Source organism: Columba livia, chromosome 2 (assembly GCF_036013475.1).
Source record: "Columba livia isolate bColLiv1 breed racing homer chromosome 2, bColLiv1.pat.W.v2, whole genome shotgun sequence".
Taxonomy (NCBI): Eukaryota; Metazoa; Chordata; class Aves; order Columbiformes; family Columbidae; genus Columba; species Columba livia.
This window is the reverse complement of record NC_088603.1, coordinates 118,926,198-118,950,909: the sequence shown is the minus strand read 5'-3', so window position 1 is coordinate 118,950,909 and position 24,712 is coordinate 118,926,198. Positions and strand designations below refer to the sequence as shown.

Below are 24,712 nucleotides of genomic sequence, written 5' to 3'. Positions count from 1 at the left end.
GAGGATTACTTTTACACGCACTCATATGGAGCACGGAAAGTTATACGTGCATATGTGCATGAAAAGTATAAATATACTCGCAATCCTGCGAGAAGTTTTACTTACACACGTGGCGACAAGGCAAGCGCAGTCCCCATCCCAGGGAGGGGGGCTCTCGGCGGCAGCATCTTGCTCGTGCTCCGAGAGACCCGCGACAATGGGCGGAGTCTCGACAAGAGTCCCGTTTTTATACTGGCTGATCAGATCTGACTGTAGGCACTCCAGAAGCTTCTCTGCACCCCCACACTGTCTGTGGGTGCCCCTGAAGCCTCCAAACATCCCCCACACTGGGCGCGGCTCAGTGTGCCTCGGCACTCCCTTCTTCTAATGTCCCAGGAGCCAGGGTGCTCAGGGCCAAACAAAAGAAGCTGTTAGCCTCAAGTAGCAGAGAAAGAGGGAGATGTGCCATACTGAAGGAGGGAGGGGGGTTGCATTCTGCCACAGTCACTACAGCAATGGTGGAGTGCACCATTGCACAATCACCTACAGCATCCTTAAGCACAACACGAGTCCCATAAAACCTGGTGACATCCCCAATAACTCCTTTCTAGTGCTTTGCACTATACCCATCCTATCCGTACCACGCCTACCTCACAACCCTAACACACAGCACTACTTGGCTTACACCACTATTTGGTAGCCCTGTAGCATGGGGGGATCCAGGGAGCTTGAAGAGAAAATGTGAGCTGCGGGAAAGTGTGGATCAATCACCTTCCAGATTCCCACTCCAGCCTACTGATGCCACTACTAGGTAGCTCACATAGGAGAGAGGAGGCAACACCTGCCTCTATAGGCTTCATGTGCCCTAATGTCTGTGTAGAAAAGGGGTGTCCTTTCCCAAAGACTCTACCGGGTTACACAAACATGGCCTATAGGTATTTACCTTGTTTCCTTAATGTATTCTCGAAGTCTTCAATGTTGTCTCCCTGTAGGGAGCCTAGAGAGCTAGATGGGATCAGGAGGACTCACCAACACCCACGCACATAGTAAAGCCCAGAGGAAGAGGGAAAACAATGGAAAACTTCCTCAGAATATTATATGTGTATATGCACACAGGATTGGGAGTTAAGACCTTGCCTCTGGAAGTCACACAAAGCACTGGACAAGCAGAACAGTCTTACAGCACACCCTGACCTGCTTTGAAGCCAGGCAGTTCACAGGGAGTCTAGCTTACACTACCAAAATCCTGATACACCAGCTTTGCAAAAGATAGGAAACACTACGAGAAGTCTCTTTGGCTGTGGCTGTGCACTGATAGCTTGTCAAATCTCTGTGCCAACAGCATTTGGATCTAAGTCTTGCACAATCCACTCAAGAAGGACGTGTGCTCTCTGTTCTTCCTGGGCAGCCTCCAAATCAAAAGCAAGGAGTGATTGTCCAGACTCTTGAGCAGATGACCTGAAGGGAAAAGCACAGAGGTCCTCCCAAAGCCCAAACCCTGGCAGAAGAGGAAGGGCAGAGGGGTGCCCTACTGCATCCTGCCTGGTGGGGACTCCTTTGCTTCAATGCATTGCAAGGAGGAGCCAGCACAGTGGCCATGGTGCTGCCTGCAGGACACAGAAGAAACCACAGAAGGGCTGTCAAGAATTTGCCACAAGGCTCGATGCCGATCTCCAGCTCCTGCCAGCCCTTCCAGCTGTTTCACTCCAAATCTGATTATTTGAAACTCATCGGCAGGCTGGGGAGGTGAATTTCACACAGCCTGGGGATACCAAGTGACATGGATGTGCCAGTACATGCAGAGTATGGGCCCTGACTGACACCATGATAATAACCTATAAGAGCTGAATATCTATAAAAATTAGGAACATTTGGGGCATAATTACCAACTTGGAATAGATCTTGAGAATGTTTTACTGGAGACCCTTCTCTTAGATGAATACACACACTGCAGACACCAGTATGTCCCTGGTTTGTTCGAATTTCAGGTCCTATGCTTCTGATTAATTTCAGAATTTAGTCCATTTTAAAGGCCACTGTTATTTCCAGTTCATTTGAGAGCAAACCTGAGGCTCACAGCTGACCATATTGTTTTTACATGCATACTGTGTAATTTTAACTCCCTCTTCACTTGCTGTGTTCTAGATTCTATCATAAAAAATGGATGTTCATTATTAAGTGATTTATTACACTATTAAACATTAAAGGCTCATTCCATTGACACCAGTGGATAGTCTTGTACTTATAGTATCAAGATTTTCTAAAAGCTTTATTTTATTTTTTATCTGTCTGTCTGAACTCGTGTAGGGAGGGAGCAGTGTTATTGGTCTTTGGCAAGACTCTCTCAGCTTTGTATCTTTTGTCATGAAGCTTTTGCGAACTCAGACATGTAGTCACTGTGGTTTCAACATGCACCTCAGCCTATAGGTGCTCAGCTGAAGAAACCACCAGTTCCACTCCGCCAGTAGTTCAACTACCATCACTAGTGCAAACCAACCAGCCTTTCCTCCACCAGCAGCCTAAATTCCCTGAAGCGGTGTTTCCAGATGGGGAAGCTGCCTTCACAGACACCTGTTACATCTCATAAAATCAGATAGCACAACGTCTGTAATTCTGCCTCAGACTGATCCTACAACTTTGTGAGTCACACACTATATGTTTCACATACCCAGTTAACTAAAGCAAACAAACAGGAACTATTTGTATTCTTATTTATGCCAGGGCTTATAATAAACCCCTTTGGAAACACTTCCGAACAGGTAGCAGCCGGCACACAAGTTTTGCCAAGGATTTAAACTAGTCTTTACCTGCTGCGGCCGTTGGGAAATTTCGTGCTGTTGCTAGAAGTGTACTTGTACTTGCATGCTGGGATGGTGAGGGTGAGCAGGTGTTTGCAAACCACAGTTATATTGCTAACCCTGCTTACTGTCTCAGACGCAATACTCGTCATACTAGCAATGTCTGGTACCTGAAATATCTTGCTGCAAAGATTCTCATTCCATTTGTTTTACAACAGTGATCAGAACAGCTCTAAGCTATAAAAGCCTCTCCAGCTAATTTCCCTGTGCAGCATGATGCTCCTTACTCTGAAGGCCCTTTAAGATTTGACCCCTTTCCCTGTTTTTCCTGCTGTCAGCCAGGACAGCAAAAGAAGAGGTGGTATGTGGGCTTAAAAGCCTTGCAGTCCTCAATCAGCCCTTTGTCTTTCATGACCAGCTTTTTTTCCAGGGGCAACAGTCTTTTTCCATTACCAGTAAAAATGAACCCCCCAGTAGGGGTGATGAAGAAACAATAAAACTAATCATTAAGCAGGCCTGCTGAGAAGTGAATTCCAGTCCCTGGTCAGATCTAATTGCATTCTGACACTGAAGCAACGGCCTGGTCATTTTTATTAGCAATGTCATGTTTGTTTTTATTTATTTGTCTCAATTCTGCTTTCCATCCCCATAAAGAAAGCAATATAAATGTGTAGATCTATGAAAAGATGTACATAGAGATCAAAATACACATACTGTCCAGTGATATGCTTTGCAAGTTTTTAAAATACTCTCTTTTTAGCCAAGATCAATGGTGGAAAAAGTAAAAACTAACATAGCATTTTGGAAAATGATGAGCAACAGCAAAAGGGAGATTTAATAAAAATTATGGCAGTGTCATGGCCTATAAACCAAGGAAAACCATGCACACAGGGGAGGAAAGGCAATTTTAATCATGCATACAAGACCACAAGATAAATATGTGTAGCTGTGATTTTTGAAACTAAGATTTAGATACATACTTTGAGTAATTCAACAGCAATACACTGCTTTCGGGCTCAGTACAGCATATGCATGTGCATGGCATACACATGCATCCATTAACATATTCCTGAAGATATACCTATCTTTAGATCCCTTTCCTCCCTTTCTGCTTTCCTCCCTTTTACTGCTTTCACCATTAATGATGTTTTGCCCCGGTCTGCATCCTCAGCCTCCTCCCCCACTGTTTTTTGCCCAGACTCCCGGCCAGCCTCCCAGCCTGAGACTCTTCCTTCAAGAATCTAAACAAGATGCCTTTGCATCTGACTGAACACAATGGGCCTCTCTTCAAAGCCAAGCAACATTTTTCCTATCATTGTTTGCAGGGGAAGAGTCACTCTGCACTCTGCTCAGATATTACAGTCACACAAGCCTCATTAGCCTATGTGTGGATTTGCTCTCCTAAGAGGGTTTGTACCACTAACAAGATTGCTTAATCCCTTCATAGGTCCCTCAGCATTTGTAACAAATTTTGTAATTGCTTTTTAAATAAAATGCCCTGACCTTGGAAACTCACTTGCAAGCCAACTCAGTCCTCTGGCTTTTTTCCCTTCATATGGCTTTTATGACCTCTCCTATCTGGATATCAAGCCCTTTCACAGAAGTACCTAAGTCCAATCCACTTGATGTTATCCAGAACTAAAAGCCCTCAGCATGTGCTTTGGATCTGATCCCTACCTGGCTGCTGTGCTTAGAGGGGCGTTGATCAAATCTGGTAACAACAAATCAGGGCCCAGAAAATGTACTTGTAGAACCTGGAGCTGCTCCATCTAATTGCAAGCAGGCTTTCACAACTCATTTACTGAAGAAAACTTCCTTATCAGGTGAGGATGTGACTAACTTCCACCCAGATTTCATGCTGTGGTTCTTATCCAAAACACTTGAAAATATTTTTCCTTTATCCATGGAATCAGCTTTCAAATCTTGCTTCATTGCAAGCCACAGCATGGCACAGTGACAATTTTGCCTAGTATTTGCCACGCACTTCATGTTCTAGGGTTGGTAGCAATACCTGAGTGGTGGCAGTGGCACAGGAGAGAAGCAGGCTAGCATACGGATGCCACACTCAGTATTTATAATAAGCTCCATGCCATTATGAATACAGTGCTACCAGTATCCAAGGTAGCTATTTTAAAAACTCGTTTATTCCCAATAGTTTCCAACTCTGTGAGCATTAATCACTGTCACGGCAGGCACGCATTGCCTATTGCATTTGTGTGCCCGCACTGGCTTTTTTTAGTTATCTATGGTGAATCTCTTAAAATTCACCCATGGATGCCAGATTGAAAACGTCTGCAGTGCTCCAGGATGCTCCAGCCCTCTCTGTGCAGACCAGCCAGAAGGGCCAGGCTGGTGCACCTGGGTTCTGCTTCCACCTCTGCCAGTAAATTGCTGGACAACTTTGAACAAATCACATAACTTGTGCCCACATTTCAGCCCTTCATCTAATGTATACAGGGGAGTTCTCTGCTTCTCTAGAGTATTCTGTGGCTTAACAAGGGTGGGCTGGATCAATGTGCAACAAGGTGGAAAGGACTGCAGCTTGCATCTAGAACTGTTAACCTACCAAAGATCTAAATCACATTAAAAGTTTCAGAGATTTCAGTCCTAAGAAGGTGAGCTTCTAAAACATACCCAAAACATTACAGACATTGCTGAAATGTAATTAAACAGTAGATATTATTATAGTAATAACTTAGCACTTTGCTTTCCAAGACTGAAAAAACATTTTGGTAAACCCTAATTAAGACTCGAGTCATGAAACACAACCTCTTTGCAGTGGACAGCAGTAGATGTGTAATAATGTGCAGCAACATGACCCAACAGATTAGAGCAGGAAAGTGAGGAAAATACCACATCCAACCTGTGAGTTCAGAGATAATTAGGTTAACAGAAGGATCCCAGGTAGAACTGGGATTAGGGCAACTCAAAGTAAATTAACTCTACTGACAGAGAAACGATTACAGAACACTTAAGACTAGTAGTTGCAAAGAAGCTTTTTAATATGTTTTCCAAAAAGCACTATTCGTATCAGGAGTGTTCCCTATGTCTTATTGAGACACAAGTAGTGACACAGGTGAGGATGTGCTGCCTGTAGAACTACACTTGCACAAGGATCCTCTCTCTTTGCAATATCAAGCTGTCCAGGACTTTTTTCTCCTGTAGTTCTACATATCTCAAAGCATAAGCAGAGGCATTTCATTACAAACAGACTCCATTCCTCTTATATACATAACTAAAAGCTGCTGTTATATTTTAGACCTTGCATAAGTAAGCTACATTCATTTTCAGCAATTATTTTCCCTTAATCTCCATGACCTTCCCTGATCTTGATAAAAACATTTGAAACTTTAAATCCATTTCATTTTCCAGTATTTTTCGCTTATGCCATGAGATTACTGTTTTTCCTGAAATTGTAAATTATATTTTAAACTCATTTTCCTTTATGCTTATTCTTTTCAATTTTCTAAAATCCAGTTGTGCACCAGAAATTAGTTGGTTTTATACTAAACACACCAGTTAAAACTCCTATATATTATTTATTAGAAATAAATTAAAAAATTGCTATTTCATTATTTTTACTAGGCATATAACACATTATATAAATATATCTATGCAAATGTGCCTTGGCACTAAAATTTCAACCACTCTTAAACTCAAGACTACTCAGATACTTCAAACTAAATCTGTCTTAATTCAAAGTTCTTTGAATCTAGAGAGATTTCATTGATTTTATTGCTTTTGTCCCATGATCTTAAAGTTAGCATCAGAATAGTTGGAGATAGAGCTGAATTTTTCCACACAGTTAACCTCCAGTGTCATGGAAAGCCTCGGTTTGGGAATGACAACCCCAAAATTATCCAAAGAGATGGTCCCATGTAGCTGGAAAAAAATGGCAATTCTTCATACTATCTTTCTCCAGATCACCTTACCCCAAAGAAAAGACTGCTGGGCAGAGTTTCCATGTGCCATATAAAATCTGTTTCATTTTGTGGACATCTTACCAGCACTTCCTATGTAGAAATGCAGGACAGAATCAGAGCACTAAGTTTCTAGTGGGCACCAGGCACAGTGCACCAATCCTGGTACAACATTAAAGCATCCACCCCATTTCACTTGCAGGCTACCAGCTGATTCTAGTGGTAGACCAAGCTCAGTGGAGTCATTTGAGCTTCAAGATACACCACTTAATGGATTATTATCACTGAAAACCTCTCCTGTGATACTTGTGCTCTTAAACAAAATCACTAGGCAGATGGATGTTGGTAGACCATGCATCTTCGGTCAGACCCTCTTCTCCCTCTGCTGCTGAATTTAGAAATGTCACCTCTAAAACTGGTGTCCTCATACAATAGTCTCATACATTGTCTCCTAAGCTACCTTGAAGTCCTCAAAAATTCATATGAACATTACTGAGGGAAACAAAATAAACCCAACGTGTAAGTGGGTTGTCCGACACCTATTGGCCCTGAATTTAGGAAAACTGCTTTTAAATGTACCAGTAGACACTCAGGAACTTTTTAAGAGCTCTGAGAACAAATATTTAATTATAAAATTTTGTACTACAGCTATTCTGACATTTACTTGTCATTTATGATTTTTGTTGATATCCATATCAGCTTCAGCTCTCTGCCATGGACTGCATTTCCAGAAGTTCCATTTCATCAGGTTTGTTGAATCCTATCGTACTGAAGAAGTGACCTGGATAAAAATGCTGGTGTCAAAACAGAAAACAAAACCTCCTCTCCTCTTCCATTCTTCAAAAGATTTACAGAGACTCAGTGTAAGAGTGTATTTTACCAGTTGTTTTCATACTCAGGAGGAAAACTAATTTAGTAAACCCACTGAACAAATGACAAGTCTGACTGTCTCTGGGAGAGAAGTGTAGGAATAAAGAAACCTTGTCACACTGTCTTTTTTAGCATGATATTATCAAGTCCTACACCCTTGCCAGCAATTCCTTGTGAACCATTCTCTTCTGAAAATGCTGTTATCAATCTCAAATTGAGACAATTAAATTTGACTTATTTGGTGTTTCAGTTCAGTTGGCCTTCAGCAGAAGCAAGAAAACGGTATCTAGATGCATATAAAAACCAAGAATGTAGTAAGGTTTTGGGAGAACTTATAAGTATGATGCATTTTCACACAGGTGAAAAGCTACCGAGTAACTGAGGTTCTTCCAATTCTACCTCTTCTGAGAAAGCAACAGAGATAGAGATTTTACAGCCTCAGTCAGAGAAAATTCAAGTTTCAGTCTGTTATCTGTTAGGATCCACTAGCCCAAGTTCACTAGAGTACCAAATATTCCATCCCCAGCAGTTATGTACTGTCCCATTGGGGATACCAACACAGGAAAGAAAAAGCCTTTTTTGCTCTCCTTATAACAGCTAAGCACTCCTGCACCAGTGATCAGCTACTGCAAGTCTACAGTAATACCGGAATGGGCAATTCTAAAACATGATCTTGCTTGTACTGAAGGCAACAGTAACATGATTTTGGTCTGAAGGCTCTTTGGGGATCACCCTTGCTCAAAGAAAAACCAGAGGGTAAAGGTCACTAGAAGCAAACTCCGAAACTGACTTCAACAGGGAAAATGAAAAAAGGAAAAAATGAAGAAATTAGGTCTTTACGCCTAGGTGTTCTACCAGGAAACAGCCAATATGCTGAGCATCCTTATACACCTTGCCCAGCCCCAACACTTCAGCCTCATTCTGAAAGAGCCGGGTTCCCTCAGGCCCTCTCCGCTGCCAGTGAAAGCTCTTGAAACCCCGCTGGGGCTTGCTCCCGCTCCTGTAGCACCAGCTTATTAAAGGGCCTGTATTCCTCTGCCTGCCCCCACAAACATAAATCCTCATTTTACATTGCCTTTCGTTTAAGGTTGAACATAAAAGAATGTACTTTTTATTGGAGTTTTATCTTTGCATGGGCTTCTAACAACCCGTACCGAACACTCTGTTGTTATGGCCCCTTCTGGATTTAGAGGCATATAAGCTGTTTGTGCTTGGCTGCATACATTGGTATTTTTATGTTCTTACATATCTTTATCTGTACAATATCTCTGAATACACTTAAAACTGTTTCAAAAAAACACCCTAAGACTTCATTCAAATAAAACTGTAGGAAAAGCAATCTGCTACAAGCATATTTCCTCATCACTTGAACTCTGACATTCAGCAAGGGCTGGAGTGTTTAATTTTGGCCATTTGTTTTAATTTGACTATTACAGTAAAAAGGCTGTGCCCCAGATTTGGCTCTGTGAAGAAGCAGTTCACTCCAGTTTCAATGGGTATGAGGCATAGCATTTTCACATCATAGAAATGCTTCTCTCACGTCTTCTTTTTTTTTCTCTTTCCTCATGTAAATTTTGCAATGCTAATTCCTTTCATAAGAGATGTAGGGGTAAGTGGTGGTTTACAGTTCAACCTTCCCCTGGTACCCATAAATATTTTTTGTTTCTTGCCCTGTTTCAAGGTGCAGATGAAATTCATCTTCCTTGGAAGGGCAGGGGGGTGGGAGAAGGGGAGAAAGAAGGGATGTGGAGGGGCAAACATCATCTTTAAAGTATAAACGTGAAGAAAACGAAAACAGATGCGTGGAGAGGAAAAGAGAAGCTGGTGGGAACACGGTGGGGCTGGAGCACATTTTCCCTGGGAGAATGGATGCACTGCGAGCTCCCTCGGGCAGAGAGGCGAGAGGCGGGATGGCAACGGGTCCTGCTCACTAGCCAGGCCCCCGTCCCAGCTCTAGTTAAACCTCAGTCCAACCACGGAGGAAAATGTCTCCTGGTTAGAGAGGTCAGGCTAGCGCTGCTCCCTCACCCAGGGCTGCGCAGCGGGGTGATGTCAGCCCACCCCGGCAGGCACCGCCGTGCGAGGACAGGGCTTTGCGGGCCAAGCAGCAGTGAGGAGGAAGCAGGGGTGGAGGAGGAGGTGGCGGGAGGGAGACCGGGAAACTGTAACTCATTGTGGATGGGCTGAACTGGCCGGGGTGGCGATCGCTCGCAGCCCAGCACATCCATCAACCTGCCGAGCGGCCCGACAGGCTGGAGCCGCGGCTGCTCCCTCTCTGCCGGTGTCAGGCGTGATCCAGTCCAACTGCGCCGAGGCAGCACAGCCCGGCCAGCCCAGCTCCGCTCAGCCCAAGCCATGGCAGCCCGCGGCCGGCTATGCACCCTGGGCTGCCTGCGGGGCTCAGTCCCCCGGTGCCCCGGCTCTCACAGCGCCTAAGTGATCTGGAGCCTAATCCACTTCCAGTCCCTGCAGTTGCATCCGAGATTAATTTAACCCAGTCATGTCCACTCGCATTAGAAGCCCTGTTTGGTCTCAAGTCACCTTTAAATCGGCCAAACACCACCGGCTCCAGCAGCCCCGGTGGGTGTGAGGGAAGAGCCAGGCCCTGGGGCTTCCTCCAGTACTTCAAACAGGGCAAACCGAGCGCTCTGTTTTCTTCCATTTTATGAGGTAATTTGGGTTACGTTCCCGTATTTATTTTTGCAGCTCTGCTGTAATAATGATCTTGTTCTCTAGCACAGGGCTATTAAATGCTTTCAACTCTCTATCAATGACTTGCTTGGCTGAAGTGCTGCAGCCGGCCCTGTCAGCTGCCGCCATGGCGCAGTGTAGCTGAGCTTGTGGGGCAGCTCAGGGGCACTGCCCTTCCCTTCATAGAATCATAGAAGCATTTAGGCTCGAAGAGACCCTCAGTATCATCAAGTCCAACTATAACCAACCTAACTCTAGCACTAAGCCATGTCCCTGAGAACCTCGTCTAAATGCCTTTTAAACACCTCCAGGGATGGTGACTCCACCGCTTCCCTGGGCAGCCTGTTCCAATGCCTGACAACCCCTACCATGAAGAATTTTTTCCTAATATCGAATCTAATCCTCCCTGGCACATTGTTGAGTCCCTGGTCGTCAGAGCCGCAGAAAGTCAAAATGCCAAGGCACGAAGGCAAATCTCTGTTTGTAGCCTGTCCTCTCACCCCTTGCTAATGAGCCACTGGCAGTGGAGACACAGGCGCTGGCATTGCTGTGGTGTCTGATGCGGATCAGCTGCAACACCTCACCATGTCACAGGGCCTCCGCTCACAGCTCGGGCTCTAAACTTCCTGCACTTTGCTTAAAGCAGAGCCAGAACACTGCTTTATTGATGGGGGCCGTGAGAACGATTTGTCCAATTTCAAAGCTTTTGCTTGAAGGATTTCAGAATTTTCTTGGGTGGGGGCAGGGAGGGTGGGGGGTAGAGGTAGATTTAAATAAGCATTCTTGAAAATACATGTATTAGCACTTCCTAAATGTACGCAATTTTCCGAACATGGCAGGCCAGCTGTATATGATACAAACTCCTTTCTGATATGTTTTCCACATCATTTCCAAATTTTTATTGATCTTTTTGTTTTGTTGGAGCTCATACGTCTTAACATGCCCACATAAATTAACAGATGTCTATATTATTATTCAGTAGTGTGGCTTTTATCATAAAGGAGAAGACACAATGAAACATGAACAACAGTTCTTTCATCTCTAAGAATCCAAATGCAATTTATAAGCTTAGGCCCAGCACTAGGAACATATCAGTATTCAGGAGAGCAGTCCACACGTTTTAGCTTTAGATCTGTGCCCAAGCTCTCGTGAATGTACTTAAGCACACAATCAAAATAGGGGAAGGGGAGCTTTTATACAGATAAACCTCAAAATATTCAAAGTGCTTTCCTGAAACTGCCACTTAAAGAGTACTTCTGTCTTAGAATGATTCCACCATCACCAAAATGTAGGGTTTGTTTCTAGATGGGAACAAGGGTGTATGCAGTGTAACAGGAGAGAAAGTTAAATACGATTCTGTTTTCAAATGAAATTATGGGGGATTTTAAATGGGTAAATAAAACTATCCAAAGAGGAGTTCTGCCAAGAAAAAAGGATTAGTATCCCTATACTTAAAGAAATACATGGTCAGTACAATATTCATTCAGAATCCAGGAACTCTAATAGTACCATTTTAAGCTCTGACATCCATGCATTACCAGTTCAGGAGGGCTGGTACAGATGTAATGATGATTTCATGATGATATCTATATCTTGATATAGCACGACAGCAATATATATTGCCAGGACAAGAGAAAAGGAGGAAGTACAGGAAATCTGATAAAATCACCTCTCAGACCTGAGAGATTTGTACTGAAAATACTTCTTGCAATATTTTAAGTGTTTTCCAAGAACTCTCAGCCTCTGATATCAAGCCAGTTCTGCCCTGTTCAGTGTGCTAGATCTGACAGGATAACATAGCAGAATAAACCCCATTGCCTCTGACACAAAATGCTATTAAGCACGATGTGAAAGGTGCCTCTCATGTTTATGAATGAGCACACCTCTGCAGAGTCAGGCTCACCTCCAGCACTCTGATCTTTCTGCACGTGATTAGCACTATCAGCCCTGCATTTTCCTAAATGATCCCTCTGCATCCTAAAGACTGCATTTTCTATTCTCAGCATTCATACAAGTGGAAAAGCCATGCGCTCACCCATACAGCATTCTCACCAGTGCAGCAAATAAGCTAAAATTTATGGAAAGAATGAAGAAATATGCACCAGAGAAATCAATCCCGCATTATCTCTCGGAGGTGACCATACATGTGACAACTTTTTTAAATCATTCATTGTCGATTAAAAGAAAGTCAAACACCTATTAAAAGAGAAATGTGTTTTCCTCAGGAAACCTTTTCAAGAAGTTTGGTGAAATTGCTGGCTTAAAGTGAACTTATTCAAGGATGAGTATAGGCAAGTCTTGAAAAATATTTAGGGATTAAAAACATTTCACCAAAATGCCATCAGTCACACAGAAGTATTTATGCTAGGTGGCTGCCCTGTATTGAATGATACAGATTAAAGAGGCTTCAGCTAGTCAGATAAATAACATCCAAATTATAATTGAATCCAAGCCAAAATCCAAATCCAGATCCCCACAAGCTTAGATATTTATGAAAACCAAATCCAAATGTAACATGGTTTTATAGCTAACAAAAGAATAACAAGTAGCTGTTGGTAGTTACTGGACCTGTCATGCATTATTAATTGTAAAGCAGCCTTGCTAACTCTTATGGTCGTCCTGTGTTCAGCTCTTACAATAACCAGTATTTTTCTTGAAGTACTAGTTGCTGGAGTCATATGAATATATGTAAATCTCACCTTTTTCTCTGTATTCTTTTAGCATGTCCTAACGAATTCTCACAATAAAGTATTACATTTTTTCTATACAGAAGGGGAAATTCAGAGCCTTGTCTCACTTCCTTTAAAGTCTACAGAGAAACTCCAAGTTTATTTTTGTTAAACATTTGGCACAATACCTGGATCTGCAGTGCTGTATGTCTTATGTAAGGACACACAACCCAAACTGACTGACATCTTAACCTATTATCTATTAAGTAAGCGGCAGTAGCTGGCTGGGGGAGTGCTTCTGCCATGTCCAAACTGATAGGTACTTTTGAATTAAAATGCCTATTCTGCAGCTGACATCGAAAGTGCCCCTGACCCAGAAGCTAGAGGAGATCGTAAGCAGGAGAAAAATTAACAGCAGAATCAGAATCCATTCTGAATCTACATTTTTAAATCTATCATTTAGTAGACAATATTCCTCGGTCTAAATGAAGCACACAAGAAAGTACACGTGGCTTCCGACCACATAGGAAAAAAAAGTTGCAAATATTGGTCCACTGCTTCCATATCCATTTAGTAAAGCAGAAATAAGCCCGTTGTAACAGGAGATTGCCACAGGACCCGTATCTCCAGCTTTGCAAATGGACATGCCTTGATGTTTAATTTTCCGTGAGTTCCTCTGCATTTAGGTACCAGCAGGAGGCAATTATACTGTGACAGCACTCAGTTCTGATGACATTATCTTAAACTTTTCCCAGTTGTCCGTCCTCACCCCTGTTGTGCTGCCGCCATCTATTAACATTCCAGTGACAACAATGAAAGATGTTAGAGTGGAGCACGTTAAGGCAGTAGCCAAGCTGGGCTGCTTTCACCTGGACGTACACAAATGTTTGGCAGTAGCTATATAGTTAATTAGCTGAATCACATCATGCCAATTCCTCACAAGGCTCGTCTGAGATACTTTGCATTTATAATTCGTGGATTCATAGATTTTTATGGCCAGAAGAAATCATTAGATCATCCAGCCTCCCCTTCTCTATTATAAAGGCCATACAATTGCATTCACTTATTTCTGTTGTTAACCCAATTACTTGTGTTTCGTTGTCTTCCAAAAAAGACATCCAAAGACTTCAAAAGATGGTAAACCCCCTTCTCCCTTGGAAGTTTATCCCAACAGCTAATCACCTTAAGTATTACACAACTAATGTAGGCTTGGGACTAATAAAGCTTAGTCCCCTATGGATTCATGTTTCATGGTTGATTGACTTCGACGCCTAACAAGCTGTGAGCTCTGATTAAAGTTTCTTCCCATATATGAAACATTTTCAAAGTCTTTTCCCCAGCTCCTTGTGGATCCTCTGTGTCTTGCTAATGTGACAACTCACATTGTAGCTCTGACAGTACCTCAGATCATTACAGGCCTCTGTCAGGATTCTTCTAAGAGAGTTTTCACATATTCTTGACCACTTACTTTCATAAAACCTGTAGAAACATAATTGCTTTTCAGACCCTCCCCCCTGCCAAGAGTGGCTGCAGAGAAACAAGTTCAAAAGTTATTGGAGGCACCTGTACATGTACATGCACACACACATACACATGGCATGGTTACTTCCATCTTTATTTTCTAAATCATTTTGCCTTATTTCTTATTTATTTGCACTTGTTGCTCTCTTCTTCACTATGTCTTTCTTTTCCTCCTCAGTGTGACTTTTGTCTCCAAATCACAGTACCCACTAGCACCAAGAATTTGTGCTGGACATTAATGCACTTGGTATCCTTTTTAATATGTTGAACACCTTAAGTCACTTCTCTTTCTTCCCCTGTCGTATTTTTTTCCCGGGTTGTTCTCATTTTTATTTCTCTTTTCTGTACTATTGCCAGTTTTTCCTAATGCAGACATCATGATGCGATGAAGGGCCCATAGGCCCAACAGTGTTCCCACATTTTTCGAAGTATGTTAGCTGGTCCAATAAAAAAAAATAAAATTAAAAAATTAATAATAATTTTAGAAAAAGTATCCTTTCCTACAAATCTTCCTTGTATCCCTGGACCACCATAGTTACAACAACACTGCTAAGAGACAGGAACAGTATGCAGTATTTTCAGTGTTAATGTCCCCAGTGTCAGACAGAGGTAAAAACACCTCCTTGTGCTACTCACAACTCCCCTTCTTATATATCAAAGGACCGCATCAGTCTTTTCCCAGAACATCTCACTGGGAACTCATGTTGAGTGACTTGTCTTCTTTGACCTCTAAATCCTTTCCAGAGCTGTCTAAGACACAGTCTTCCTATTGTTCAGAGAGAAACTGCTAACATTCCCAAAAATGCTACACATATTACACTAGAAGAAAGGTTTGTTGCAAATGATTATTTTGGACAGAAAAAGAGTCCAAGTTTTCCAAAATCAGTGTAAGAAATATCCACCAGAAAAAATTAAAAATAAGGGAGACCAAACATACAATACTAATCTTAATACATCAAAAAATCTGATTTTGTATTGTTGGAGACATAGAGAAAGTAGAGATTGGACTTCATATACCAATTTAAATGATCCATTTTTTGGAGCAAGCGAGAGAAAAAAAATTATTGCAAAATTCTGTAATTTCTCCTTTCCAGTATTTTAGGCAGGCCTTATTCAGTAGTACTGATAATCAAGCCTTATTTGTCTGAAGCTAGTGAACTGTAATGGTGTGAACCAAAATTAGAGGCCACTTTGAAAGTAGGAGGCTTGGCTTCCCTGTACACTAATCACGATAGTAAACACAAATTTGTGTCTCATAGAGATGTTGGAAGACACTCAGATTAACAACTTTGATGGTCCCAGAGAAAAGCAGATCTATAACCACTGAAAACATGTCTTAATGCTTTTTTAATTGTTTTTTGTACTGCTCTTAAATAAATTATCTGTTCCAGAGTTCTTGTTATTAATCAGTTCCGTGCCACCTAACTCCTGTCAGTTTTGTTAAATAAAAAATTGTCAGCTGTTTGACACTACTCTCTCTTGAATCTATAATGAAATCTAATAAAGACTGAGGAGAAAACTAGCAATTTTCTTGTGGGAAAGCTATGGCTAACTTTCACTGGGTCATTTGACAAGAAAATAAAACTAAGCGATGCTCATTTTGGTGATCACGTACCAGGACCTGAGACAACTATTCTGCTTGAGAACCTGTTCCTTGAAGAGCCAGCTGTCTCCAGAAAAGGACTGAGAATGCTTAGCTCCTGTCAGATAGGAAGGAACTTGCCACACCAAATCCTAAGTTTGAGGAAAATTCCCAGGGAAAAACCTCTGAGCAGAAAATACAGTTAGATGGCTTTTAGCAACAGTATTGCCTATTTTTTGTACCATAACATTTATCAAAAACATAGCTAGGTTTAAAAAAAAAATAATAAGATGACTGTTAAGAAAAGCTGTTGTAGAAAGGGAGTGTCAGTCAAGTTGCTTTTGCTTTAAACTGAAGCTTGCAGACAATTTTGCAGGATAAATTTTAAATTTAATCTTTATTATTGTAGGAGTAATAAAGCAGTAGTATGACGCACTAAAGATTTTATTTTCCTTTATACCTTGTCTAGGAATATGCAAATGACTCTCAAGGAAAATGAAAATCAAGCCTTTTAATTGAAAGAAATTAATGGGTATTCTCTGTCCTGATGGTTCTCACTGAGTTTAATGGCTGCAGAGATTTGACTCTGCAAACACGAATGTGTGGAAATTAGTTACCTGCATCAGCATATTTTCATGATCAGAACCCAATAATGGCTCATTTGTACATCTGTTAATATTAAACAACAAGCCCAATAAAAAGTGAAGTTAGCAAAAGTCTAAGCTGAACCTGAGGCAGTACATAAATCTGCTGAGACTGCAAAACCAGAACTCATGGAGAAAGAAAGCCAAGGGAGGCAAACTAGGCTTCTAACTATGGAAATTAATTAGTCCTATTTTTTAGCTAGAAGGCGATTTCTGTTTAATGTTCACCCAGCTTTTACGTTACAATGATTTAAGATTACAGACAGAAAAAAAAAAAAATTACCTGGAAAATTTGGTTTAAGGCCTTAAACTAAAAAAAAAAAAATAAAATACTAAGATGGCTTAAGGACCATAAGGATTCACCCAAATGCTCCTTCCAGCCACACTTGAAAAAATATTTCTCACGAGATTACAAACAAAGAAGGATTAATTATTAAGAGATAATTGTCAGGCATTGCACAATGCATTCATTTCCCTCAACTCAGCACATTTTATTGAATGATAATGTCAACGGCATAGGTTCTTATTGGTCAAAATCATATATGCATGATGCCTCTTTCTTTTAAGACTTTAATCTTACGGGTTCTGAATTTGTATCAAGGCACAGGAGACATCAGTAATGCAATACATTTTCTAACATGGGCTGATTCTTGATCGGAACAGTTTTTAGTTTAAACTATCGGTAATGATCGCAAGGGGATTTGCTTTTGATCTTGTCACCTTTGGGAATAAGCCCATTGGAAATATCATCAATTAAAGCTGTGGGTGTACATCCCCTCTGAAGTTGATAATGTAGAAGAAAAGCTATGACTCTTCTGAAGTCAATATGTTCAGAGATGATAGGAGGAAAGTTCAGGTACAATTCTCAATAGGAAAAGCAAAGCTTTAGTCATAACTTTTAGATAGAGTTGGACTTGTCCACAAAAATGCTCTGTGGTGTGGTCACCTGTGACAGCAGAGAACTGTTGCCCTAGAGGTCTCCTCCTGCCTTATATTCCTGACTTCATTGGAAAACATCCATTGGCATCATTGTACCTGAGAGCTCTCCACCTGTCCTGAATTTTTTTGGAAATCTAGCTCTTCAGATACTGAGGTCACATTTGAAAATACAGCTTTTAACTCTTCTGCTTCTTCAGTCGTGAAATAGGCACACCAATTGTGTCCTATATGTACAGCTGCAAAAAAAAAATCAGGGATGGGAACAGAAAAATGCCATGTCACTTTGTTGTGCCTAGACACAGCAACATTTGAACACAAAACAAAATACAGAGCAAAGGAGGTTTGAGAAAGAGGAACAAGTCCTGGCAGTCATTGACTGAGCAGAGATCTCTGGCAAACTTTAGCTGGGATTGTCAGACAACTCCATGGAAATCAAGGATGGGTATCTTCATCATTGAGCAATTAAGCTTCAAGGCAGAAGAATATACTTGTGAATACCATCTCTCTAACCATCCCTGATAAATTAACTGTCTTGACCCCTTTTCCCACCCGTCCCTTCTTTTTTTTTTTTTCCTTTTTCTTTTTTTTTTTAATGACTACACCCTTTCACCTGCTTCACCCTCACCCCTTGCCAGCTTCAGTGCTTAGAGCAATTTGGGGAGCCCTGCCAGCAGACCTCGGGCTCCACTGGCTGCTGCCCTGCTCCACCTCCTATCTCCTGCTCCATGGCCTCTCGGAGGGACGGGGATTGGCACGGGAGCAGGTGAAACAGGTTGAGGAGGCAGACGGAGGGAAGCCGCCCGTTCCCAGCTGGTAGCAGACAGAATGGGACTTAATTTTTCTCCCACGAGACCTGAGTAACCTATGGCTAGATGGAGTTGCCCTCCAGTAACTATTCATTTTCCAGAGAACATCAAAGGTCTAGCATGCTACATTATGCACTGCTTCTTAAAAAAAGAAAAAAAAAAAGCGAGATGCTATTGAAAAATCTGCTAAATGCACAGTATTTTCATGATAAAAATTATAATTGCCAATGAAGTAGCATTTAACAATAATAGAACCAAAAAAAAGCTCTGAGGCATTCCAAGAAAAGAAATCTAGGACTAAGAATCCTTTTGTAATACAATGCAAACTCCTCACTCAATAATATCTTAATGAAATTTATTTAATTGATTAATGGAAGTTAATGAACATTTAAACATACTGTGCCTTTGGCTATCACAGGGAAATATTCTGGTCAATGACTGCAATCAAATTACTTAAGAAACTGCAAAGAATTTTATTTTTTTTTTTAAAGCAAGCATGAAAACCTATCTATAAAAAATATGCCTCAAATATGAAGAGTAAGTACCTTGTATGTGTAGTGTTTGTGTCTGAGGTCACTCTCATTTAGAAGCTCAAGAGTTAATTGAAATTACAAAGAACAGCTTTTCATTAACACTCATATTTGTGGATGTAAATAATTGCATTGAAAGGCCAGAAAAAGTGCTGCCTACAAACCAAACTGGTATACAGACTAGTGGTCCCTAAGATCATAGCAACTAAGTACAATACTATACACAATATACATGATGATAACAGCAATCATATACATTATTTCACAGAAAATCACATTCACTCTAATATATTAGTGCACTAAAACACAGCAAGAATATTTCCCATGATCTTGAATTAGAAATGTATAAATATTTTTCCAAATTTAATTTTCCAATTAAATTTTTAGAAAACAACAACAAAATATTACAATATCTGAAGGCAAATATACTATCTAAGGGTCTTATAGGAAATGTCTATCAACACCATCAGGTTTGCTAACAATTTCAGATAGGGCAAGCCTGTTAGCCTTTTGCTTGCAGTAACTGATTATCTTAGCCAAAATCATAAAGCTTTCTGGAATGCCAAGTTACATGAAGAGAAATGAGATACGAATCATGTTTATTTAACTTTTATTTAAAGATAGCAATAACTCCTTTGCACTCTTTGGAAGCCTAGGGCTGCTTACTAGTTACACCTGTAGCTTCCATTAGGTTAATAAGATTATACCTACTCATTAACCCTCAGCATATTACTGGCTAATTATGTGTCTTATTATTTAAAAATGGATGCCCCCATGCAGATTGTGGAGGTTATGGGAGGAGAGGGAATGACCCAATTAGAGAGAAAAGAGGTTTATGTGTGTGAAATGAAAAGGTAATGCTGTACCTACAAAGGGTTCTTAGAGGTTAAATACTTCAGGTTAGGAGGATATTCATTATAGTATATTTAGATTAAATGAGTGTGCAGGTGGAATAAAGACAAAGCACTGATATTGTAACTTGAAGCAGCTGTTCACTTGAAACATGCTCCCAATATCACAGCAAATTTCTTTGGTGCCCATTTAATCTTCTCTCTAGAGCCCTCATATGTGCCCTATAGCATGTAAAATCATGACATGTACAAAAAATCCATGCCTAACTTGCCTTCCGAGACAGTATTAAATCCAGGTCGTTCTAACTGGAGCTAGAAAAAATTTCCAGTCACAGTCCCTTTTCAGAATAGAGGTGCTGAAATATGTCATGTTGTGTGCAGCCATTTTGCACAATTATTTTGTGTAAAGGGAAAATAAGTAAAATAGTAAAAAAAAATATCCTTAAATCTAATCCAAACCCTTTTTATTCAGTTTTTTTTGAAATTGCTAGCAAGCCAAATAACCCGTCCTTTAAAAGGTCCTTTCTCTTAAACACAGAACTTCTCAGACAGACTTCTGCTGAACCCCATTTAATCACTACCACCAAAGCACAGTTATGGTGTCATGCAAAAGATAATGTCACTGAGTCTCTAGGTATGAGAAAGATATTTGTTTGACTTGATTCTTTTTCTCATAGCACTGAGAAATCCCTTTAGGCAAGAACTTTTTTTTTTTTATTATTTTTTGTTTTGTTTTAATTTTTCCTTAAGCAAAAAGGAGTGGGACTCATTTGTTAGGTGTGTGAGACTTTGCAGGTCTGGTTTTACAATACACCATTTAGTCTTTGGTGAGGCTTGTTAAGCCCTGAAAGAAAAGTCATGCATTGACTGAGTGACGCCACCCTGAGGTTGATTCCCAAGGGAAAATAAAGACTTGATCCTGCCTTAGAATGGTTGGGATGACCGAGAACACCTTCTAGCAAGTGATAGCATACCAAACCTTGGCAAGCTGCATAATAACATTAAAGCCAGTGATCTAATTATTCACCTCTAATATAAAGGGCAGGGTTCCATGGGAAATCAGGAGCAGGGCTGAGAAATACACCCAGCAAATACATTTCACAATCCAAACGGAGGCAGTTTGTCAGGACTCTAACCTGGGAAAGTTAACTTATGAAGCTATCCTATGCATCCACTGTGCCCAGTTCAGAATAATTTCACATTTATGCAGGGAGGCGCTTTAAAGCACCAAATTATCAGCCTTGAACACCTTCTTTAAAATATCACTTCAATTCATTGTAGCTCAGAGAACTTTAATTTTTTATTCATCATGGAAATGCATAATATAAATATCTAGATAAATATAGCACAGGAATTTAAACTAACCCCTACTGACCTGTGAATGTAAGAGAAAGTCACAGGTATAAAAGCAGTATCTTTTAAATATGCCAATGAGAAAATCAGCAGCACTCAAGATGACATATAAGACCTCACTCCAATGTTATACTTCTTTTTCATGATCATGTCTTCCGTTTTTGTTCTGTGTAAACTAATGTGTTGCCAGGTACCAAACTCTTGCTGTGCAAAGGTATGAATTTCCAAATGTATCCCTAAACACACACTGAAAATTTTTGCATGTTCACTCATTTGTACTCCTAAAACCTTGGGTTTGTTTGCGAAGGAATAGCTACACATGCCAAAGAAGTGACTATTCTATACCCAGAAAAATAGATTTTTCTACTAGTATATTTCAAACTGTGGAATATTTGAACTGCAGCCCAAGTAATTACCTGAGCAGTCTACTGGGAACGTACATACTAGAGCAAGTTGTAAAATAATCTCTTCCAAATAGCTATTAAAAATAAAATTACAGAACCTGGGCCAGATCCTCAGCTGTTACAAATTGGTGGCTGTTACAAGTCTCTTTGACTTCATGTGTGCGAAGTTTGAGCTCCAAGAGAAATTTTGCAGTAAAACTACAAATTACTGAAAAATTAGGTTCAGAGTACAAGCCCAGGTGGTATTCACACCATCTCCTTCAAACTTTAGGCATTTAGCTTGGCTTCTCTGAATCATGCCTGTTTTCTGTACGTTGGCCATATGAGGAATCTGGGTTCCTCCAAACTGCACCTTAGCAAATCACTGAAGTAGCCCCAGCCAGACAACATAAATGCCCTTAATACCACAAAAAAAGGTCATGTCTTTTGTAATATAACTGAATTGCTAGAGAGATGCTGCTTTCAAGCAAAAAAAAAAAAAAAGTAAGTATCAAGCCATTTCATTGTAGAAGTTGTGGTTGTTTGCAAAAGCAAATAAATTGTTGCACCAATTTCTGCATCACCATCTAATTTCTCCAGGATTCTTTTAATTAAAAAGTGTTCTGAATGATGACTTGCTGTCTATAACAAGACAGATTTTTATTTTCTTCTAATGATGGCCTAAATCCTATGTAGTAATCAACTGACTAACACAGGGAAATCCCAATCTTTCAGCTCCATTGTATAATTTATACAATATGTTCAACACTTTCCCACATAATAAACGTGGGAATCCCTTACAACCAGTCCAAGGTCTGAGGTTTTTTGTATGAATCATGTTCGCTGCATCCTGGCTTTACCACACCCCCAACTACTTCTGCTGGGAGCCAAAGAGTTACTGCAATCACCACTGGTAGGAGATACCATGTGCAAAGGCATTATTTACAGCAGGATGCTGTGAAGATGAGAGCCAGATTCCGATAACTTTATCTCAGGGGTTACCTGGGAAAGACTCCTCTAGGTCTATGTAAAAGAGTAACTTTAAATAATGAATAAATTTAGAGATATTATCATTCAAATATTACTTCTTGCTATGACAAATCTTTCATGCAACCCTTAGCCAGGTTCTGTTTATGTAAGGTGATGCTCATTTGAATAGTTTGGGAAAGAAGTGCTTTCACTGTACCTGTTCTTCAATTTGACAGTTCTTTGCAACACGGGAAAGAGTCATGTTTGAACTTGTGCAGAGAAATGTCATTGTCTTGTCTTTAGAAAAGATATCCAAGATACCTCAGATAATGTTCACACGTATTCAGCCTCCCTGACTGGCAAATCTACTGTCTGGCAGCAGTTTTTATGTCAGGTGGATGGAGGGGTGGAGGGGTGGGGCAAACGACAACAGGTTGCCCCATTACTAGTGCAAAACTGACAATTTTAATCAGCCCTCAAAAAGTAATGTACACTTTCTGAGTTGTGTTCGGTGCAGGGTATTGAACCAGACAGTTGCCTGTGACATAGATATTTCTACATTTATTCCTACTGCTTAGAACCCTCATAGTTGTACAAGTATGTCACAGGCATAATCACCTGTCAGTCTTTGTCATATGTATTTCACTTCTTTTATACTGTATTGTCAGATGAATTCCAGCTCCACCTATTGCAATCAGAGAACAAGAGTTTGTCAAGGCTTCAGGCACTCACCTCCAATCTGAGCACCTGACTTCTGTTCTGAATCATTCTCTGGAATAACCTCCTAGGTACGCACCTGTCTGTTGGTACTCCAGAGGGAACCAAACCTAAAGACTAGTCAGCTAACCTAGCTACCTAAGTCAGAATTCAGATTCTGAATGTTAAATAAATGTAAATGTAAAAATTAATATATATATATATATATATATAATAAATAAATAAATAAACCCACAGCAGGCAGGAAAGGATCTGCACCATGTTTATGAGAGCTTTTAGAGCATTTTCCCCTCATTAAAGCTAGTTTTTGAAGGGGTAGGAGGAATTTATACAAGGAACTGCTTTTGCACTATTATGCAAAGGTGCACTACCTGCAATCCAGCCACTTGTTCTTGTTCTCATTGAGTATTGGGAGTTTGCCTTGTGTGCATTTACTCTGCAAGGCAATTGGGACAGGAATAGGGATCCTGAGTTTGGTTCTTACCTGCATCACTGATGCAGTTTGTAATATTAAGCAAGTCAAGTAAGTGGTGTCAGCTAAGCATCACAGTTTCCCACATCACAGAAAGGCTGTTTGGCTGAATTAATTTATGCTTATGAAGCACTTCTAAAACTTCCTTTGAGAAGTCAGTGTAGTAGTACGAAAAGGAGTTTCTCTTGGGTTCCAGAGGAACTGGGATCCATAACACTGTGGCAATCACTCAGCAGTACTGCAGACAGAGAGCTCTGTGCCTCCCTGAAAGACAAGCATACACAAAAGTTAAGAAATTGTTTATTCCAGCCGTAATAGGAAACTTTTGTATATAATTTCCCTGCTTACTCAGAGGCACTGTAACATCTGTCAGGCCAGGCCTAGCATTTAGCACACAGATCTGAGGAGGGGAACACATGCCTCGTTTCCTGATAGCAGCTTGCCTGCCACTGCTGCCAGACTCAGCGACCACGCATGAGGCACCAAGCTCGGTTCCACCAGTGGGCAGTGAGACTTCATGGACCAAATCCGCATTTGCACAGGTGTAAATGAGAGCCACTCAATCTCTCTAATGCCTTTAATGAAATTTTAGCTCTGATTGCGTGGCACTCTCTTCCTTTTAACCATTCAAGAGTGGTAAGAACTGAAACCAAAAGCTTGTTACCTTCCGTTCCTTGCTTCTTTGAGACAAACCATGTTTTGATCAGCACCCTTCCCTAATGTATCAGCAGCTCTGAGCTTCATTCCCCCCACGTCCCTGCCCATTCAGGCAATGCCAGTCAGGTCAAATGGAAGTCACTGCAACATTTAGAGTTGTTCAGGGGAAAGATGCTGAAGGGGATCCATTTCTTTTAGATTCCTGATTACAGTCAAGGTGCATTCAAGCTCCACAATAGAAAAGTTGCAGCTTTAACCCAAATGCCACCAAACTGCTCTTTTTTTCTTGTATGTGTTCATAATTCCTGTTCATTGAGTTGTTCTCTTCTCTTGGGTTTATACACCTGTGCTCCTGTTCACT

The 24,712-nt window shown here is 40.7% G+C and overlaps 1 long non-coding RNA gene across 4 annotated transcripts in view; it reads right to left on the bottom strand.

Annotated features, from left to right (window-relative positions):
- LOC110359098 (uncharacterized) overlaps positions 1 to 24,712 on the bottom strand; it is an 85,599-nt gene that overhangs the window by 22,897 nt on the left and 37,990 nt on the right. For all 4 annotated transcript variants that reach the window (XR_010470557.1, XR_010470558.1, XR_010470559.1 and 1 more), the window contains one exon: positions 106 to 23,958. This is a non-coding gene — a long non-coding RNA (uncharacterized LOC110359098). The remainder of the gene's footprint in view (positions 1 to 105; positions 23,959 to 24,712) is intronic.